This window comes from Aulonocara stuartgranti, assembly GCF_965226115.1.
Source record: "Aulonocara stuartgranti genome assembly, chromosome: 20".
In the NCBI taxonomy this organism is placed as follows: Eukaryota; Metazoa; Chordata; class Actinopteri; order Cichliformes; family Cichlidae; genus Aulonocara; species Aulonocara stuartgranti.
In genome coordinates, this window is record NC_138956.1 from 29,307,757 (window position 1) to 29,320,215 (window position 12,459).

Sequence of the window (12,459 nt, forward strand, 5' to 3'; positions counted from 1 at the left end):
AACGTTCTGTTTATTTTAACCTTTGTGTACAGCGCTTTGTGACTGCCTGTCTATGAAAAGTGCTTAATAAATAAACTTTACTTTTATTTTATTTCTCCTATTACCTGTGTGTGCTGCTCGGCTTGGGCCTGCAGCGTCTCCAGTTACTGCTGTGGTGCTGTCTCTTGCTGTTGGTGCATGTTGGCCGGCTCCCTTGCATCTTGTGTGATAGGCACAGTTGGGTGCCAATGTAACACCACGGTCATGGGAAACCCACCATCCAGCTTCAGACTCTCAGTTTCAACTGAACAGGTCGTGTTTATTCTCACAATTACTGTTTTACACGTGTGCTTCACTTGCAGCTTTTCCTCCAGCGTTTTTCCACTGCTGCTGTCCTTACTCTCTGAACATGACCGGTCTCAGCATTTTACTGAGTTAAAATAGTGGCTGGCACACTGTGGCTGTGCACCTAGAACTGCTGCTGAACCCTCTGCTGTACCCCTTCCCTGCAGCTGCACTACACCAAGATACATGAAACTTCTGACATTTTTAAACTTTTTTTCTCCAAGAGTTACAAGACTGTCACATAGAATCAGTTCTTCATCTGCGTTAAATGCTATTGTCTTGCTCTTATCATAGACTGGCTACATACCAGATGATGTGAAAGTGTCGCCATACAACAGGAGAATGCTATAAAGTTCCTCTGCTAAGTTCGCAAATATGGACGGGTCATAGCTCAGTGATTTGATTCTGACCTGATGTTGGTACTTTGTCACATAGTTGTCATTGTGATACTTCACTTGGAATGCAGTACTCCAGTGTGAAGCTAGTCTCAAAGAATATTTTCAGTATTTCACTGTTGGCTACTCTCACCACAAACTTGGACTTTAGGGTACCTTGTTTATATCCTACTAAAGTTTCAAATAAGCTAAATTCAAAGATTGAAATGCAAACGGACGCGTGCTGCAGCACTTTTCTTTTTGTGTTTTTTATGCTTTTTCATTGCTAGTTCCTGCAATGCACTGATCACTTTCAGTAGTCAGGAACTGATAGACACTGACCTCAGCCTGAAGCTAGACTTTATTTGGATTGGACCCACAGTATCCATCAGGATTGCAAGACCACCAGGAGCTCCATCGGTTATTGTCAGGAACAGCAAGAGATGGCAGGAGAGGAATAAAAAGCTGGGATGCAGAGCTGGCTATCGTGTCCAACTGCAAAAGCAGCAACACAAACCCCTGCTTCCATTCATCTTCCTAACTAACGACAGATCCCACACAAACAAAATGGAAGAGCTACAATCAAAGATTTACTACAACCATTTTGTCCGGGCGTGTTATCTACTGATTATAACTGAATCTTGGCTCCATCTACAAATATCTGATGTTTCACCGCCAGGACTGCAACAAAGACTCTGGTAAGGGATCACCTAAAACTTATCATTAGTAAACAGCAGAGAGACCAGCTTGAGGGCATCCCTATCGTTGCTGGGGATTTTAATAAGCCATGTTTGAAATCAGTAAACTCGAAATTCCACCATCATGTTAAGCGTCCTACCAGGGGCACAGGATACTGGAGCGTGTGTACAGTAACATCAAGTAAACCTGCAAAGCGACACCCCTACCCCACCTGGGACAATCTGACCACCTCTCTCTCCACCGGATTATAAGGCACATTAAACGAAACAAAACAGTCAGATTAGTCAAACTTTACTCAGCTCATTCTTCTTGCTTCCTCCACTTCCATACCATCGATTCCTAATGTCGTTGCAGTATATTAATGACTAACCTCGTATTGTGGATGGATTTTCTCAGTTGTTCTCCTGACTGAAGTTTGGTCCATTTACAGCATCCTGCCATGCAATTGCATTTGTCTCTAACCATCGGGAACCCTCACGTTAACTTTTATCGAGTGGAAAAAAGTTAGCGTTCATCCTCCAGCTTCACTGTGTATATGCTATGCTAACATAGCTGTGTATATCATTATATACCAGCTAGCCCAACTTCATTAACCCTACAAACATCACTGCTGTTTAGTTTTCTGTCTTCATTTATGTAGTTTTCTGTCTTCATTTCTTCTTCATCTTCTGTTCCTGCTGGAGGGTCCTTCATTTAAGTGATAGCAGAAATTTTCAGAAATCTCTCAGTCAGAACATGGTATATCATGTTTAGGTGGAAACTAGCGAGCTAACTTCCTGCTAACTCTGTTAAGTATAATAAATTCTGTTTTCATGGATGCCTGGATGTTAAACTTAATTGTTACACCTGGTAAAGCAGCATAGCTGATCATTTTGTTAAAGATGAAAGAATTTAGACAGTTTTTTAACTCTCAGTGATGCTGCAGTGTTTGTTTGACTTTGGGACCTGAAGCAGAGTTTGGACCCAGATTACTCTGCAAGGCTCCTGACTACGGTAGCCGTAATGCTGCGACAATCCATCAAGCGGTGCGGCTTCGTAGCTTACCAAAGTCGTACTAAAACATTTTTGCCAGATTTTTGAGCGCCGTGTACCTCATAAAATCAGTTCGAGGTCAGTAAGCACAACCAGAATTCATACATAAGGCGCACTGGATTATAAGGCGCATTGTTGATTTTTGAGAAAATTAAAGGATTTTAAGTGCGCCTTATAGTGCGGAAAATATGGTATTGCAAAATATATAAATCAGATGAGTCGATCCCACACCAATCCCGGCATTTTCCTAGACATGAGTAGGTTGTATATTTTATGTAGTTCTAAAAATCTGTTAATCCAGGTGGAGACTATAGGAGATGCATACATGGTGGTGAGCGGCCTACCTGAAAGGAACGGAGACAGACATGTGGATGAAATTGCCAAGATGGCTCTGGATCTGGTAGCAGCCGTCAGACAGGTCTCCATTCCTCACATGCCCAATGAGAGGCTTCAGCTCAGAGCTGGCATCCACACAGGTCAGAGGAATTTATTAAGATACAGCAGATGTTTTCTGTGTTATAGAAAATTTGAATCTGCGTGGGGATTGATAAAAATGTAAATCACTACAGTGACCTTGGTCAGGTGCTTTGTGGTAAGTACCATCTAGTAAAGGAACCATATCAGATTACGATTCCTGGATATTCAAGGTCAAGGTCAAGTTTATATATATATAGCACATTTCAAACAGCCGATGCTGCACAAAGTGCTTAACAATATAAAAATGGCATTAAAAAGCAACAATCCTCAACAATTCACAATCCTCAGAGGACGATTCTGTTGAAAATCTTAAACATAGAAATGTTGGCATCCTCACGGAGCTTTAACTGTGTACCATCAGAACAAAGCCACAAAATTTATTGGAGATGATAGACATCAGGTAAACTCAATAACACTTAGTAGCTCTTAGATGCAAAGCCTATATCCAGGTGTTTGAGTGCTTTTTAGTTTGCATACAGTATACACTTACTCTTCAAACAATTTCAAGTTGTCCACATTGTTTGTGGATTTACACAGTCTTTATAGCTCCTTAAGCATTATTCAGCATTAATTCAATCTTGTACTTTCCACATATGTGAGTATATAAAAGTCTGAGGAACATCTGATTTACATTTGCCAAATCTCCTCTTGAAGGTTGTCTCCTTGTGCAGTACTTACTCAAAAGTACTTTCTCCTTATGCACCACAGCTGCATGTTCTCCTTTGGACATGTTAGCAGATTCTCATGTTCTTGCAACTTGTGACAATGGATGAGTGTGCTGCATCTGTGCTGCCAAGATTTTTGCAAGGCAGTCACTCACAGCGTAAACCAACAGGGTTTCAATTCTTCAGTTGAAGAAACAGTTTGCTATTGGTTCTGTTTTGACACAGAAACTGATCTTTGGGCTCTGTTTAAGTTTGTTGTTCATGTATACATTCTTGAACAGGACTTATAAGGAGCCTATATGGAGTGCTGGGAGCAGTCCAGGTGTGCACAAAGAGACAACCATGAAGGGAAGATTGTAAAAATTTGAAAAAGGTACTTTTTTTTAACTTCCATGGATAAAGCAACAGATGATTTTGACTAGAATTTGTATTTCAGTTTCTTTGCAACACAAGAGGCTACTGACAAACCCAAAACACCAAGTCTAACATGGAGTATGGCAGTTCAGACAGTCTTCACTGCTTGGCACACACACAGCTGTTTGAGCCGCAGCTCTCGTGCTTGCTTTCAGCCACTTGAATGTTGCTCTGACCGCTTCTTCAAATTCAAATTCAAATTTTATTTGTCACACACACACAACCATACACAGTATGACATGGGGGTGAAATGCTTGTAGCTGTACAATGCCCGACCATTAAATGACAGAAGAAAAGTTTTACAATATTTACAATTTACAGTTTACTACAAAAATTTACAAATTAACTTAGGAATTTACAGTAAAGAATGTGCAAATAGCAGACGAGATTATAAAGATAAGGATTATAAATTATAGGAATTATAGGATTATAGGAAATGTGTGGTGGTGCGTGTGGTGACGTGTGTGAGAGTCCAGTCTTATAGTGACGTGTTTGGGAGAGTCCAGTCCTACACCTGGTTCAGGCCCCGAATAGCCTGGGGGAAGAAGCTCCTCCTCATTCTCTCTGTTTTGGCCTTAAGGGAGCGGAAGCTCCCTTCTTGTGCATGGCCCTTGGTTCCAGCGTCCTACTGTGTAAAATAGGGAAGGCACAATTAGGTGATGGCTGGCAGCTATGAACCTAACATGCACCTAGCCTATATACACATAAAAACCTGCGTCATGGGATAAGCAATGACACCTCATTCACTTTGTTTTAGTCTGCGCACGAGCATATAGAGCCGTCTTTGTGCAGCTCTCTTATTACACTCATCTCCAGCATTACAGCCAGTTCCTTCTGAACTACTTGTCTTTTATGTACAGATAATCTGTAGGACCATGAACACAGTGTTATACCTGGGTGAGTTTCAAAGTGGTGAGTGTGGTGTGAATGGGCAAGTGAGAGAATGCATCTGGAAAACGCTGTTGTCTGAACCAGCGTGAGATGGTTATCACAACGGTCTTTCACCAGGTTCCCCAGAGATACAGTTTCTGTCTCTCTCCATGCTTTAAGGGGGTGGGGGTGCTATATGTGTTTTGCTCCACCCCTGTCCGAATGCACCACTTTATAGTCAACATCCCTCACTCACTGCATGACCACAAAAGGTCCCTGCCACTTGGCAAATAACTTTCATTTGGATAAGGAGAGTAATACAAGTACTTTATCATCCAGTGTAAATTCTCAGATTTTAGCCCATCCACAGAACACACACCATCCGCCTAGAAGATCCACCCGGCAGAAGTGTCGTGGCGTTTGCATGAGTTCCCGTGAGTTGGGCAATGCACGTAGCCATAGGTTGGTTAGTGTGCGCCGTCGCTCAGGCATATCTCTCATGCTTTCTTTTAGCCACTTTAATGTCACTCTGACTGCTGCTTGCAGCTTTTCTCCTGTCTCCACACGCCCCTCACTCCCAGTGTCCTATTGTGTAAAATAGGAAAGGCACAATTAGGTGATGGCTGGCACCCTGGCACCACCCCTCCCAGCTTAGCCACAAACCACACCCCACCACCACACATTTTACAAAAATTACAGTTGATATGTCGTTGCTTTTTTCCCCAATCTTCTTCCATTGATGAATATTCTGAATGTTTAGTGCTAAAGGTTTTTTTTTAGAAGATTGTAAAGTGTTGCTTCTTTTTCTCCTGCGATGCAGGTCCATGTGTGGCAGGAATAGTGGGCTACAAGATGCCAAGATACTGTCTATTTGGAGATACCGTCAACACAGCCTCTAGAATGGAATCAACCAGCCTGCGTATGTGCAGCTAGTCCCAGTATACACTAGCACACACAATATAGAACAATATAGTGGACATGAAATGAAACTAAATAGACTGTATGTGTTGTATTGGAATTTGGTACCAAAAACAGCTTTCTTGGATCTTTCTTGCACAAATATACAAATACAAATCTAGAAAAGCTTAAATCTTCACATGATGTCTGTTGATTTTAATTTTTCTTTATGCCAGCTCAGAAAATCCACATCAGTTCAGAAGCATACCTGGCTCTGATCAAAGACAATGCTTATGAGCTGCAGCTTCGTGGAGAGATTGAGATTAAGGTAAAATAATTTCCAGCTATGCCATAATATGTTATCATTAATATTATTTTATTTATTTTAAGAACGTTCCCAAATTTAAATTAAAAGACAAAAAAGTGAAATTTGGTGGAAATTTTATGTTTGTTAAAGAGTCTTTAGTCCAAGTTTTTATAAAACATTTTCTTACTTCATGTTCAACACAAGTCTACTTTAAGAGATTTCTTAAAATTTCCACATATACACAAACAATATGCAGTGCTTAGTTTTCATTTTGGTTTTTTTGGTGAACAGTACCTTGTCATTGCTCCTTTTTCACGCGTGGTCTTCTCCTGCCAGGGTAAGGGCAAAATGTATACATACTGGCTGATTGGCCACAAGAACTACAGCGTGCAGAATGACAGTCTGGTTTGCCACTGGAATCCCAACATGGCCAGAAAGAAGAAAATGTTAGCAGGGAGCCAGGTATCTGTGAGCAATGTGAGTTAAAGTGCTTTAATATTCTGAATATGTTCCATTAGAGAAGCATCCGTGCATGTCCTCCAGCTTTTGTCCTACATAGTTTAACACTGAGCCTTAAATGTTTGTTCTGCTGTGAATAGCACTGTAGTCATTCATTTGTTGTATAAAAACAGGTTCATACTAATATTTCCCCATTATTTCTGTATTACATCTTCCCTGACCAACTGTAGGTGTCTATAAATTTACATTTTCATCAATGTATTACAATTTTGTTTTGATATTTTTATGCTTGTGTTCTGTATGTATATGTTTTACTGCAATTGTGTCACGTGGGTATTACACCAATTAACCCACAGTGTAACCACCAAGCTAATGAAAACTGGTTCTCAAAAGCATGTTACAATCTCGTTCCAGATGTTAGCATTATTTTCTCATTGACTTATGCTAAATATACCATTAATATACAGTGCTTTTCTACTCTGAGCACTCAACGTGCTTTACACAACTTGCCTCATTCACCCATTCACACCCATTTGCTTAAGCACTTTTTCTAAGCTCTTTCCTATTCCAATGCAACACATCTTCCAGTGTGTGTCAGTGTTCTCCATCCATCCAACCATCCATCTTCTTCTTATCCAATTCAGGTTCACAGTTAGGCTGGAGCCTATCCCAGCTATTATAGATCAAGAAGAGGGGTACACCCACCTCTGATGAAGTTTCACAAGTGTCAGCTTTGCTTTTATACATAGATATAAAAATATGGATATGTACTCATAAAAAATCATAATTATAATATTTCTGAGTAAAAAACTGAATTGAATCAAATCAAATCAGAGTCGCATCAGCAGAAGAAGGGGGTGGAAACAGAAGGGGATGCGGATCCGGTTCAGCAGCTGCAGTAACTATAGCCAAGCTTGAGACATGCTCCGGAACCTCCTCTTCGGGGCTGAAATTGCCCGGCTCCCAACCTCCAGCTGCAGGAGCTCCCTTAGAGACCCTGGCCGTGCTGCTAGGTGATCGTTGGCCAGGGTCACCGCCAGATCCAAGGGCTGGTGGCAGCAGACCCACTCTGCCATTCCCGCTGGGAGCCCCTCCATGAATTGTTCCAGGACCACCATATTCACTAACTGGGCCTCCTCTTTTGTGGGAGGTACCTTTGTCTGGCTCTCGGACTGGTTCTACGTGTTTTCTATGGGTGGCCACTGGCTGCTCCCAGTGCATAATCGCAAGCTCCACCACCATTTGTGCTAGTGCCTCCACCAGTTGTGCAGGTCACATATCCGTCATCACGCAGATTCGCTTTGGGCACAACTGGAGCACTAAGGACCTCACACACAGCCAGAGGGTCACGGTGAAGTACGGTTTCTTTTATTACTGTTTTGCACACAAACACTTTGGCACATGCAGGCCGGCAGCTCCCAACTCATCTCTGGTGCTACTTCCTGCTCACTGCTTACCTCCTCTCTTCAGGTCCTGGCACCTGCTGAAATAGGAGAGGTAGATCATGGCTCAAGAGTTGGGAGTTCGCCTTGTAATTGGAAGGTTGCCGGTTCGAGCCCCGGCTTGGACAGTCTCAGTCGTTGTGTCCTTGGGCAAGACGCTTCACCTGTTGCCTACTGGTGGTGGTCAGTGTTCGGCAGCCTCGCCTCTGTCAGTGTGCCCCAGGGCGGCTGTGGCTACAATGTAGCTTGCCATCACCAGTGTGTGGATGACTGGATGTATAAAGTGCTTTGCGGTCCTTAGGGACTAGTAAAGCGCTATACAAATACAGGCCATTTACACAATTACTGCCCGGTGTGATGACGGCCTTCCCTGGGCCTGCCTCTTTAGCCCATGTTTAACATCAGAATAGAATCTTAATCTAAAGACCTCATACTGTTGCATCACACCAATAGAACAGAACCCTTTCTACTTTTCAGATTAGGCTTCAGACTTTCCTTGTTGATATAGCCAGGGCTGAATCCTCTCTTAGCTCAATACACTGACTGTTTCTTTTTTGCTCACCCTTTTTCACTCATTGTGCCCCACTCTTCATCTCCCCCATTCTTAATTGTTATTCATCTCTGGCTCTCCATATTAACCAACTCGGCTCCCTCCCCTCACACTCTGAGCCTGGTTCTGCTGGACGTTGCTTCCTGTTAAAAGGGAGTTTTTCCTTCCCACTGTCACCAAAGCGCTTGCTCATAGGGGATCATATGATTCTTGGCATTTTCTCTGTTTTCTCTGTGTTATTGTAGAGTCTTGACCTTATAATATGAAGCGCCTTGAGGCAACTGTTGTTGTAATTTGGCACTGCATCAATACATTTTAATTGAATTGTATTGAATAGCTAAAAAGCTTCAAAAAACGCATTGAACTGAATACATTTATGAGAGCAAAAACATTTAACATAATTTTATTTACTGACACTTATATAACACAGATAGTGTAGCTCTATCATCTAATAGCAAGTACATGATTCACCTCATAGTCAGTATTGCTGCCAGTAGCAGTCTGGTGCAATGAATTAATATATCCCCACAGCACCATAATCACAAACATACTTTTAATGTTATATTTTGTTGTCTACATTGCATTTTGTACGCATTATAAATTGATCAGAAAATTTCCCAACCTTGTTATTCACAATTCGTTGGTTTTAATGTGGAAAAAGAGTGTTACAGGCAGATTACAGAAAACAGTGGTAATGTTTAGTATATACTGGGACTAATGGGAACATAAAATATGAGAGTGGGACAGTTATATGATTGGTCATATGGTATTCTTGTAACCCTCTTCCGGTGTTATGTTAATAAAAACAGCTAAACTAAAACCGACTATGATGAATAACAATCATATGGAATTGTGTAAAAAGCTATGTATCTTTTCTAATATGAATGTACCTTCCATGTGTACTTATGCCAGTCATCAGTGACAGTGCAGAGTCTGACCGAGAAGGCTACCACTCCAGTGTCTCTTCTCATGAACCAAACTTCGCCACAGCCACCGAAAGACAAACCTGGCAAGAGAATGGCAGCTCAGATGGAGACCTACAGCAGCAGCTGCAGTACCCTTGGCTCCATGATTGGAGGACTGCAGGGAGGAGATAAGAGTCCTCAACCCAGCCAGCATAGCAGTGGACTCAAACCTGATCTGGTTCCTGTCTCCAACCAGCATGTGTAGCCAATAACTGCCAGCATAAATTAACCTAAGAGAATCTGAGAAATTAGTTTGTTGCAGGTAGCGCTTTAACAGCTGAAAGACATAGTTAGTTGTCACCTGACATAAAAAAAATTTCAACTCATACTAATTTCCTTCCTGAACTTTTGAGTTGGAAAGTCTCACTCATACCAAGTATTACAAAGAAAGTTCAACATTCTGTCATCAGACACACGCCAACAGTGTCAATCAGGCCAAGCAGACACACAAAGGTGGTTATCTATGGAGAGAATTTTGGCTCAAAAGGGTTATAAATGCATACATTATCATCCACAGCATCAGCTTATTTAAACTATATATATCAACCTTCACAGGGTACTGTGTAGTGTCTGTAATTGGTAAATCTATGTTTTCCAGTAGAGTTCTGTTTAGAAGAAGGCCAGATGACAGCAAGATCTTGAACGCAGCTTACATTTGTGAGTCTATGTGAAGCTGGCAGCATGAAATTCGTCCCCACGTGGGCATGTGACCTGTGCAATTTGTGCACTCGTATTTAAGGTTGTAAGTGAGAAGGATGTTACATGTAGTTTAGACATCTAGATGCACGGAAAGCTTTTTGAAAGTGAAAATCATGTGAAGTTGAACTTCATAAATTATGTGTAAATGATCCGTAGTTATTCATGTTTAGGTGCATGCATTTGCAAAATAGTTTACATGTGGTTAAATTGCTTTGTATTTGTGTGTGGATTGAACATTTTTGTAAATCTTTATTAACATACCATACACACATTTTTAATCCTTTTGAGTCCAATTTCTTTCCAAAGTTATTGGCTCAGAGTATTTAGGCTTGATATTGAAAATGGCCCCAGAACCAGGCTCCTGGCAAGGGACTGGACTCAGTCTCAAGTGTCCCTTAGAGGCAGTGGGCAAGAGTGGGTATTCTTGCTTTCTCCGAGTAGACAAAAGGTTTGTTTTCTTGTGCTGAATAATAGTTCAGAGTACTCAACTTTCTTGGAGTTGCTGGGTGGGGTTCTGGATGATGCCACACTTCGTATCGACAGACTTCAATGACAATGACAGCTAGATCTGGAGGGGCGTGATCAGGTGGAACAGCCAGCCTGATCTGGACAAGCGAAATGTCCTGCCATTGGACTTTTGTTGGGTGGTGGGAGTTAAAGAGTAGGCGCTTGTCTTGTGTGTGGGTTTCTGGTAAACTTCAATGTTGAGGCTTTCATCCTCTTCAATGAGCACAACACTGTCCAGGAATGGTAACCCATTATCCTTGGTATCCTCCTCCCTAAACTTTGTTTTTAACCACTGAGTTGATGTGATCCGTGAAGGTTTCTACTTCTTAGGTTTTGATTTTGACTTAATATGAAGAAGAACTTGTGTTCTTTGTGTTGTGTTGTGTGGGCCTCTGTGTTTGTAGGTTTATGTCCTTGTGTTCTGTGAACAACTTTGTCTAATACATTCCAGACCATTATTGTTTGTACAGCTTATTAAAAACAATGGATGTTTCATTAATGTGGTAGGTCTTAGATAGAATTAATGTCATTTTACAGTGCTGTACAAAGGTCTTGAGCCACCCTTTTTCTCTTGATGTTTTGAAAATTGGGAATAGGTGCAGCGACGTGCAAACAGACATGGAAATATAGTACACAACACAAAAAAAAGAGTCTGTGCAAATCTAACAAGCTCTAAAGTCAAAACTTGATATGGTCCTGGGCTTTGGTCCAGTTTTGAGGGGTTTTTGTTACTGAAGTCTTGTTATTTGATGTTCTGTTTGTTTGTTTGTTTTAGATTTTTAAACTCCTTTATATCGTGACTCCTCTTTTTTAGTTCTTGCTTATTTACATTTGTATTCTGGTTGGTTTATTTTAGTGTAGTTATTTTTAGCTTTCTCTGTGGATAAGGTGCTTGACACTGTGTTGATTTTCTGAAGCCCCAACATTTAGAAACACTCCCCTGGAGTCTTCCCTGGCACTGCCCCTAAACCCACAGCCCCATCCTTCTCCTGCAGCTGAGCCACAGACCACACCACGTCACACACATTTAGTCTTTTTTATTTAAATTGGGGATATTGCTTTACATCAGTTCTAGTGAACTATGTAATGGGATCTCCTGAAGCAGTGCCCCTGCACTCCATTCCTGCAAAGAGTGTGGCGAAGGTGCTCTTTCATGTAATTACCCAAGTCGGCATCCCAAAAAAGATACTGTCTGACCAGGGCATTCATGTCTCCCACACTAAAAGAACTGTATGAATTACTGGGCATTAAAGATGTTTGCATCAGCATCTATCACCCTCAGATTGACAGGCTGGTCGAGCAGCTGAATAAGATTTCAAAGTCCATGATTCAGAAGTTCATTTACGAGGATGAGCACAACTGGGATTGCTGGTTAGACCCTCGGTTGTTTGCATTTGGGTAGGTTCCCCCTTGATCTACTGTTTGGCAGGAAGACACAGGGTGTGTTGACCCTAATTATTAAAAACTGGGAGGAAGGCCCAAGCCCAGCTAAGAGCAAAATTCAATAGGTCCTGGACGGGAGAGCAAAACTACACACATTGTTATCACAAGATAATTTGCAACACATGGACAACAGAGGGTCTAGGATCAGGCAATACTGCTTCCTTCTTTGAGCTCAAAGGTACACAGCAAATTCAAAAGTGTTAAATGTTTTGGTGTTAATAGTCTCCTTGCAAAAGTAGAGTTAATTTTACTCTAAGCAGAGTCACATTCTTTTAATGTAACTCTGAGGTGTAAAATGATAGTAGTTAAAATCGAGTGTTAAAAATGAGTGTTTC